Source organism: Alosa pseudoharengus, unplaced genomic scaffold, assembly GCF_046254945.1.
Source record: "Alosa pseudoharengus isolate Yale_2024_CS ecotype anadromous, Long Island Sound unplaced genomic scaffold, YU_APseudo_1.1 YU_APseudo_1.1_scf_17, whole genome shotgun sequence".
NCBI lineage: Eukaryota > Metazoa > Chordata > Actinopteri > Clupeiformes > Clupeidae > Alosa > Alosa pseudoharengus.
The window spans coordinates 656,197-664,226 of record NW_027468640.1 but is presented as its reverse complement, the minus strand read 5'-3'; positions in this window follow the sequence as shown (position 1 = coordinate 664,226).

The window sequence follows — 8,030 nt, the reverse complement described above, 5'->3', positions numbered from 1 at the left end:
TGTGTGTGCGTTTGTGTGTGTAATAGACCCTAGTGATGCACCTATTAGCGGTGTTAGGTTAATGATAGAGCTATTTACCTTAATGGTGTTTTTATGACTCCTGCTTAGTGTGCACCAGTTCATTAACACACACACACGCACATCATTCTTTTGATTCCAATGTGCTTCACACACACACACACACACTCTCTCTCTCTCTCTGTGTCTGACAACCTTTGCTGTAAAGTTCAAGCGGAAAATTTTCCATTGAGAAATGAAGAGAAAGAACACACACACACACACACATGAGAAATGAAGACAAACACACACACCGACTACAGATGAAAGAGAGAACATAGATGAACAGAGGAAGAGAGAGAGGGATGGGCCAAGAGAGAAAGAGAGGGATGAACATAGATGGATAAATAGATTGAGTGAGAGAGAAAGAGAGGTGAACAGATAAAAAGTTGAAGAGAGAGGGAGATAGAAAGAGAGAGATGAACTTAGAGAGAAAGAGGGGTGAAGAGAGATATGAACAAAGATAGAGAGAAAGGGATGAACAAAGACAGAGAAAGAGAGGTTAAGAGATAGATGAACAGAGAGAGAGAAATGAACAGAGAGAGAGATGGACAGAGAGAAATTGTGAGAGTTGGGACTCATCCAAACTATTCCGATCTCAGTCCACACGTATGTTATATATACGATCTCAGTCCACACGTATAGATATACGATCTCAGTCCACACGTATATTATATATACGATCTCAGTCCACACGTATATATATACGATCTCAGTCCACACGTATAGATATACGATCTCAGTCCACACGTATAGATATATACGATCTCAGTCCACACGTATGTTATATATACCATCTCAGTCCACACGTATAGATATACGATCTCAGTCCACACGTATATATATACGATCTCAGTCCACACGTATAGATATACGATCTCAGTCCACACGTATGTTATATATACGATCTCAGTCCACACATATATATATACCATCTCAGTCCACACGTATAGATATACGATCTCAGTCCACACGTATGTTATATATACCATCTCAGTCCACATGTATAGATATACCATCTCAGTCCACACGTATAGATATGCGATCTCAGTCCACACGTATAGATATACAATCTCAGTCCACACGTATAGATATACGATCTCAGTATACGTATGTTTGATATTTTTAGCATTTTAACCCTAAAAGTACCACCTAAGTCTGGGACAGCTTAAAAGAAGTCGAGAGGACTCCTAAGTCACTAAGATTGTTGAGCTAAAATCTCCCATTAAAACTACAACCTCATTTACACACACACACACACACACACACACACACACACACACCTTACAGACACACAAGCAGAGGGACTTTAGAGTAGAAATAAAAACACACATACTCCTAAACACTACGCACACACACACACACACACACACATATCCCAAATACAACATACACAAACACACACACACATATCCCAAATACAACACACACACACACATATCCCAAACACAACACACACATACACATACATATCCCAAATACAACACACACACACATACACACACACATATCCCAAATACAACACACACACACACACACACACACATATCCCAAACACAACACACACACACACACACACATATCCCAAATACAACACACACACACATACACACACACATATCCCAAATACAACACACAAACACACACACATATCCCAAACACAACACATACACATACACACAAACACATATCCCAAACACAACACACACACACACACAAACACACACACATATCCCAAACACAACACACACACACACATATCCCAAACACAACACACACACACACACATATCCCAAACACAACACACACACACACACACACACACATATCCCAAACACAACACACACACACACACACACACACATATCCCAAACACAACACACACACAAACACAACACACACATATCCCAAACACAACACACACACACACACACACATCCCAAACACAACACACACACACACACACACACACACACACAGTCCACACAGGCAAACTGACTTGTGTCTCCAGTGATGTAATAGATGATGCAGATGTGTGATTGGACCACAGAGATCCCCTTTATTGTGTGTGCGTGTGTGTGTGTATGTGTGCGTGTGTGTGTACGTGTGCGTGAGTGTGTGTGTATGTGTGCGTGTGTGTGAGTGTGTGTGTGTGAGTGCATGTGTGTGTGTGTGTGTAATAAACCCTAGTGATGCACCTATTATTATTATGACCGCCGCGCAGCGATCATATAGGTTTAGTCAGATTTTTTTTTTTTTTTCGCATTTCCAAATTTCCGTCAAGGATTCCCGGGACACTGTAAGACCGGGGTACACGAAACTTGGTGGGCATGTAACCCCACATGGATAGCATGGAACCTCCTGTTTTCGTTTTGATCTGTAGCCCCCCCGCTGGACTGGACCCCCCGAAAGGAGGGTAGGGCAGACACAGTTTTCTGTGAATATCTCGAGAACCGTAGGGTTTAGGAGGACCTTTTTTTTTATATATGTTGATCTCAAAGGGCCATGTCAACCCATTCCATAACCACTCATTTCATGTATAGCGCCACCTAGTTAAACACAAAACAGTAAAAATGAGTTGTTGTAATCGCAGGTATCTGTGACCTAACATAGTCAAAACTGCACGAAATTTGAAGTGTAGGATCATTATGACACCCTCTGAATGCACACCAAGTTTGAAGTGGAATTCCGTTCATGGGGGCCACACAATAAATTAATTTATGTTACTATACACCAACTGGCCTGTAGGTGGCCGGAGACAGTTTTCTGTGAATATCTCGAGAACCGTAGGGCCTAGGAGGTCCACCTTTTTTTTGTTTGTTGTTCCTAAGGGGGCATGTCAACCTATCCCATTACCACTTATTTCATGTATAGCGCCACCTAGTTAAAAATTAAAAAGCAAAACATTAGGTGTTTTCATCACAATATCTCTGGCTGACATGGTCAAAACTGCACGAAATTGAAAGTGTAGGATCATTATGACACCCTCCGAATGCATGCCAAGTTTCATGGACTTTCGTTCATGGGGGGCCTTACAATAAAATAATTTATGTGTACATTTAGTGACCGTACACCAACAAGGATTCCCGGGACACTGAAAGACCGGGGTACACGAAACTTGGTGGGCATGTAACCCCACATGGATAGCATGGAACCATCGCTTTTCGTTTTGATCTGTAGCCCCCCCGCTGAACTGGACCCCCCGAAAGGAGGGTAGGGCAGACACAGTTTTCTGTGAATATCTTGAGAACCGTAGGGCCTAGGATGACCAATTTTTTGCGTATGTTTGCCTCCAGGGGTCATGTAAACCCATTCCATATGCACACATGTGCATAAACAGATACACACGCACACACAAACATTCACAGTAATCCTACGTATGACACATACTCACACAGTAGACATATATACGCATGCATGCACATGCACATGCACGCACACACACCCACACACACATAAACATGTACATGCACACAATTCAAGAATTTCTCAGAATTATGAACAGGCAAGATGGGGGTGGGGTTGTATAAAATGTATATTACATGTGAAATCTATGAACTAATCATGTTTTGGTACTTGTTGTCTAGCAGATACCAGTGAGAATTGAGTGTGCATAATGCAATTCAGTGAGACAGTTAGAATCATATATGCCTTTCAGCGTGATTTATTTTTGTGGAAAACATGTGCTGGACTGGGCGGCGGTCATATTTTGTACCGCTCTGCGGTACATCTAGTTATTATTATTATACACCTTATTATTACTTATCATTAAAACTACAACCTCATTTACACACACACACACACCTCACACACACACACACCTTACAGACACACAAGCAGAGGGACTAGAGTAGAAATAAAGAGAGAGAGATGAAGAGAGACAGAGGGGGAAGAGAAGATAGGAGATGGAGGGAGAGATGGAGGGATGAAGAAAGAGAGAGATGGAGGGATGACAGGAGATGGAGGGAGAGAGATGATAGCAGATGGAGAGAGAGATGGAGAGATGAAGAATGAGAGAGATGGAGAGAGACAGAGGGGGAAGAGAAGATAGGAGATGGAGGGAGAGATGGAGAGATGAAGAAAGAGAGAGATGGAGAGATGAAGAAAGAGAGAGATGGAGGGATGACAGAGGGGGAAGAGAAGATAGGAGATCCAGTTATGATTTTGATTAATGTCAAATGCCTTTAATTATACTAGGCCTACTACTGGTTTTAAATAATAATTTATTAACAAATGCCAGCAACCCTCCGGTTACAAGTCCGAAGCGCTAACCAGTAGGCCATGCCTGCCCCAAAAACTTCTTCATGAATGTGGATTTGCTATACATACATTGACATGTGTATACCACTTTGCGTGTGTCTTTTCAGGGAGTTGGTAAATGCCTGGTGTGTGTGTGTGTGTGTGTTTTCAGGAAGATGGTAAATGTTTGGTGTGTTTGCGTGTGTGTTTTCAGGAAGATGGTAAATGCTTGGTGTGTGTGCGTGTGTGTTTTCAGGGAGATGGTAAATGCCTGGTGTGTGTGCGTGTGTGTTTTCAGGGAGATGTGTGTGTGTGTTTTCAGGGAGATGGTAAATGCCTGGTGTGTGTGTGTGTGTGTTTTCAGGGAGATGGTAAATGCCTGGTTCGCTGAGCGCTGTCATCCTATCCAGACGTCGTCTAGGGAGGGGTCGCGACCCCTGACGGAACTCTGCCCACTCCTGCCTGACCTTTCACCCTCCCCAAGCCCCGCCCCCTCCACACCCACACGCAAGATCTCCGCCTCCGAGTTTGACCGGCCGCTTCAGTAGGCCATGGAGGATAGGAGATGGAGGGAGAGAGAGATGGAGGATAGGAGATGGAGGGAGAGAGAGAGGGATGTAGAAAGGAGGGAGAGGGAGAGAGGGATGTAGAAAGGAGGGAGAGAGAGAGGGATGTAGAAAGGAGGGAGAGAGAGAGGGATGTAGAAAGGAGGGAGAGGGAGAGAGAGAGGGATGTAGAAAGGAGGGAGAGAGAGAGGGATGTAGAAAGGAGAGATAGAGAGTGATGTAGAAAGGAGGGAGAGGGAGAGAGAGAGGGATGTAGAACGGAGGGAGTGAGAGAGGGATGTAGAAAGGAGGGAGAGAGAGAGGGATGTAGAGAGGAGGGAGAGAGAGAGGGATGTAGAAAGGAGAGAGAGAGGGATGTAGAAAGGAGGGAGAGAGAGAGGGATGTAGAAAGGAGAGATAGAAAATGATGTAAAAAGGAGGGAGAGGGAGAGAGAGAGGGATGTAGAAAGGAGGGAGAGAGAGAGGGATGTAGAGAGGAGGGAGAGAGAGAGGGATGTAGAAAGGAGAGATAGAGAGCGATGTAGAAAGGAGGGAGAGGGAGAGAGAGAGGGATGTAGAAAGGAGGGAGAGAGAGAGGGATGTAGAGAGGAGGGAGAGAGAGAGAGAGAGGGATGTAGAGAGGAGGGAGAGAGAGAGGGATGTAGAAAGGAGGGAGAGAGAGAGGGATGTAGAAAGGAGGGAGAGAGAGGGCAGAACAGCAGGGTTATATTTGTGAACAGCAACTCTCTTGATCTGATGCCAATACTGAGTATGTCACACACAGCACAAGTGAACACACACACACATACACACACACACATACACACACACAGAAACACACACACACACACCCACACACACAGATACACACACACACACACACACATACACGCACATACACACACACACACATACATACACACACACCCAAACACAGAAACACACACACACACACACACACAAACACAGAAACACACACACACACACACACACACACACAGAAACACAGAAACACACACAGAAACAGTGTTCGAATTACCCCGTCGTTTCCGGGGGGGCCCACTGGGGGGGGGGGGGGGGGGGGGTTCAACATCCAATAGATTATAATATAATAAGCAGGGTAGCCAGTTTATTAAAATGAAATCTATGACATTATGAAATTCAGCCTAATAACCAGTGGTGGAATGTAACGAAGTACAAATACTTCGTTAAGTAATTCCACGTAATTCCACGTATTTGTAGCCTACTTTACTTAAGTAGAATTTATAGTGCATACTTTTGACTTTTACTTCGTTACATTTTACAGCATTTGTTTTACCAGGGGGCGGGGTTGCTATTCTGGAGCGCTACGTGCCCAGCTTTTAAATCTTTGAGACAAGCTTCTAGTCCAGACCAGGCAAAGCGTGAGCTTGTAGCCATCTGCATTCGGTAGGCTATATTCACCAGACCCATGGCTACACTGGACATGCAACTGTGTTCTGTGCCCTGAGCATATGCTTGCCTTTCTCTGTCTGTTATCTTCAGCACTAGGGCCTCCTCTCCGATGAGATTGCTATCCGCGGATCAGCGAAGTTACACGCTATGCCCATGCTTCTGCCACACATCTGATCATTTGCGGCACAAATGAATGGTAGACTATTATAGAACCGCTGGCTGAAAAAAACGTAGCATCAGTCCAGATTAGGAAATATTTCTTAATTGTGTGTGATCAAATGTGAGCGCTCATTCAATGTCTATGTGCGTCTACGCAAGTGAAACTGAACCTAATCATAAAGACACCTTTCTCAGCAACTTTTCTGTTCAATCAGGCATTACGATCCACCCGACGTTTCCCTGGTCTACCCCGTTAAACTCAGGCTCTCGTGTTTTGCTGAATGATATACTCAGCAGATCACCCTAGTAGATAACCAGAATTACAGTCTCTAGAATTGTAGGTCAGAATGTAAACTGGGCCACAGATGGTAAGCACAATTGCATTAGCTCATACTAATTTTTCTTTTAGAATATAGATATTAAGAGAATAAATCATTATGCAAATACTTTTACTTTTAATACTTAAAGTAGGCTACATTTAAAAGCAGGTACTTTTTACTTTTTTACTTGTACTGAGATTCAGTACTTCCTCCACCACTGCTAATAACAAAGGCTATCGTCAAAAATGAATCTGAGCAGAGCTAATTGTCAAATATTTTACGTGCACAACTGAACATCGCACAACTGAAAAAACTGCAAGTTAACACAAAACAGCTGTCTTTATCACATCTCGGCTAAGCCTACTGGAGATAGTCCCAAAGTGGCCTATTGGTCTCTTTCTAGGCATTTTTTCCCATTTTCCACACAGTTGATGGACGATGCCCAGCCTTGAGCCATGATTTCACGAATGGCTTAGGGTTGAACTGGACCAGGAGAGGCGCATTGATGCTCAGAAAAAGAAGCGCATTTAAGCTGCGCTCCCTTAAATGATTTCTGGCTTTGTCATCAATGTCATTAAGCGTAGAGAATCCTCTCTCGCATTCTGCCGAAGTAGGTAAAAACGTGTTGTAACAATGTTCTAATATCTAATTCTAATTAAATTATACATTCCTTTTAACTTTTTCCACTGCTGCTAATTGCTCAATCGCTAACAATGCTCTAGTAGATTCAGAGGACGGTGAGATCGGACAGGACAGGACAGGGGGATATATGCGCAGCAGTGCCCCTGCAGTCTGGGGGGGGGGGCATACACATTGCAACCAACGGGGAAAATGTAGGTTATCATAGTTACGGGTTGGCAACTTGACAATGAATGAGCGGGCCCCCTCTGACAGTGATTTGGAGCAGAACTAGTAGTGCCCTGGCCAGAACTAAGGGGGCTGGGCACTACCGGGCCCTATGGTAATTCGAACACTGCACAGAAACACACACACACACACACATACACACACACACACACAAACACAGAAACACACACACACAGAAACACACACACACACATACACACACACACACACACATACAGAAACACACACATACACACACACACAAACACAGAAACACACACACACACACACAAACACAGAAACACACACACACAAACACACATACACACACACACACATACACACACACACAAACACAGAAACACACACACACACACACATACACACACATACACACACACACACACAAACACAGAAACACACACACACA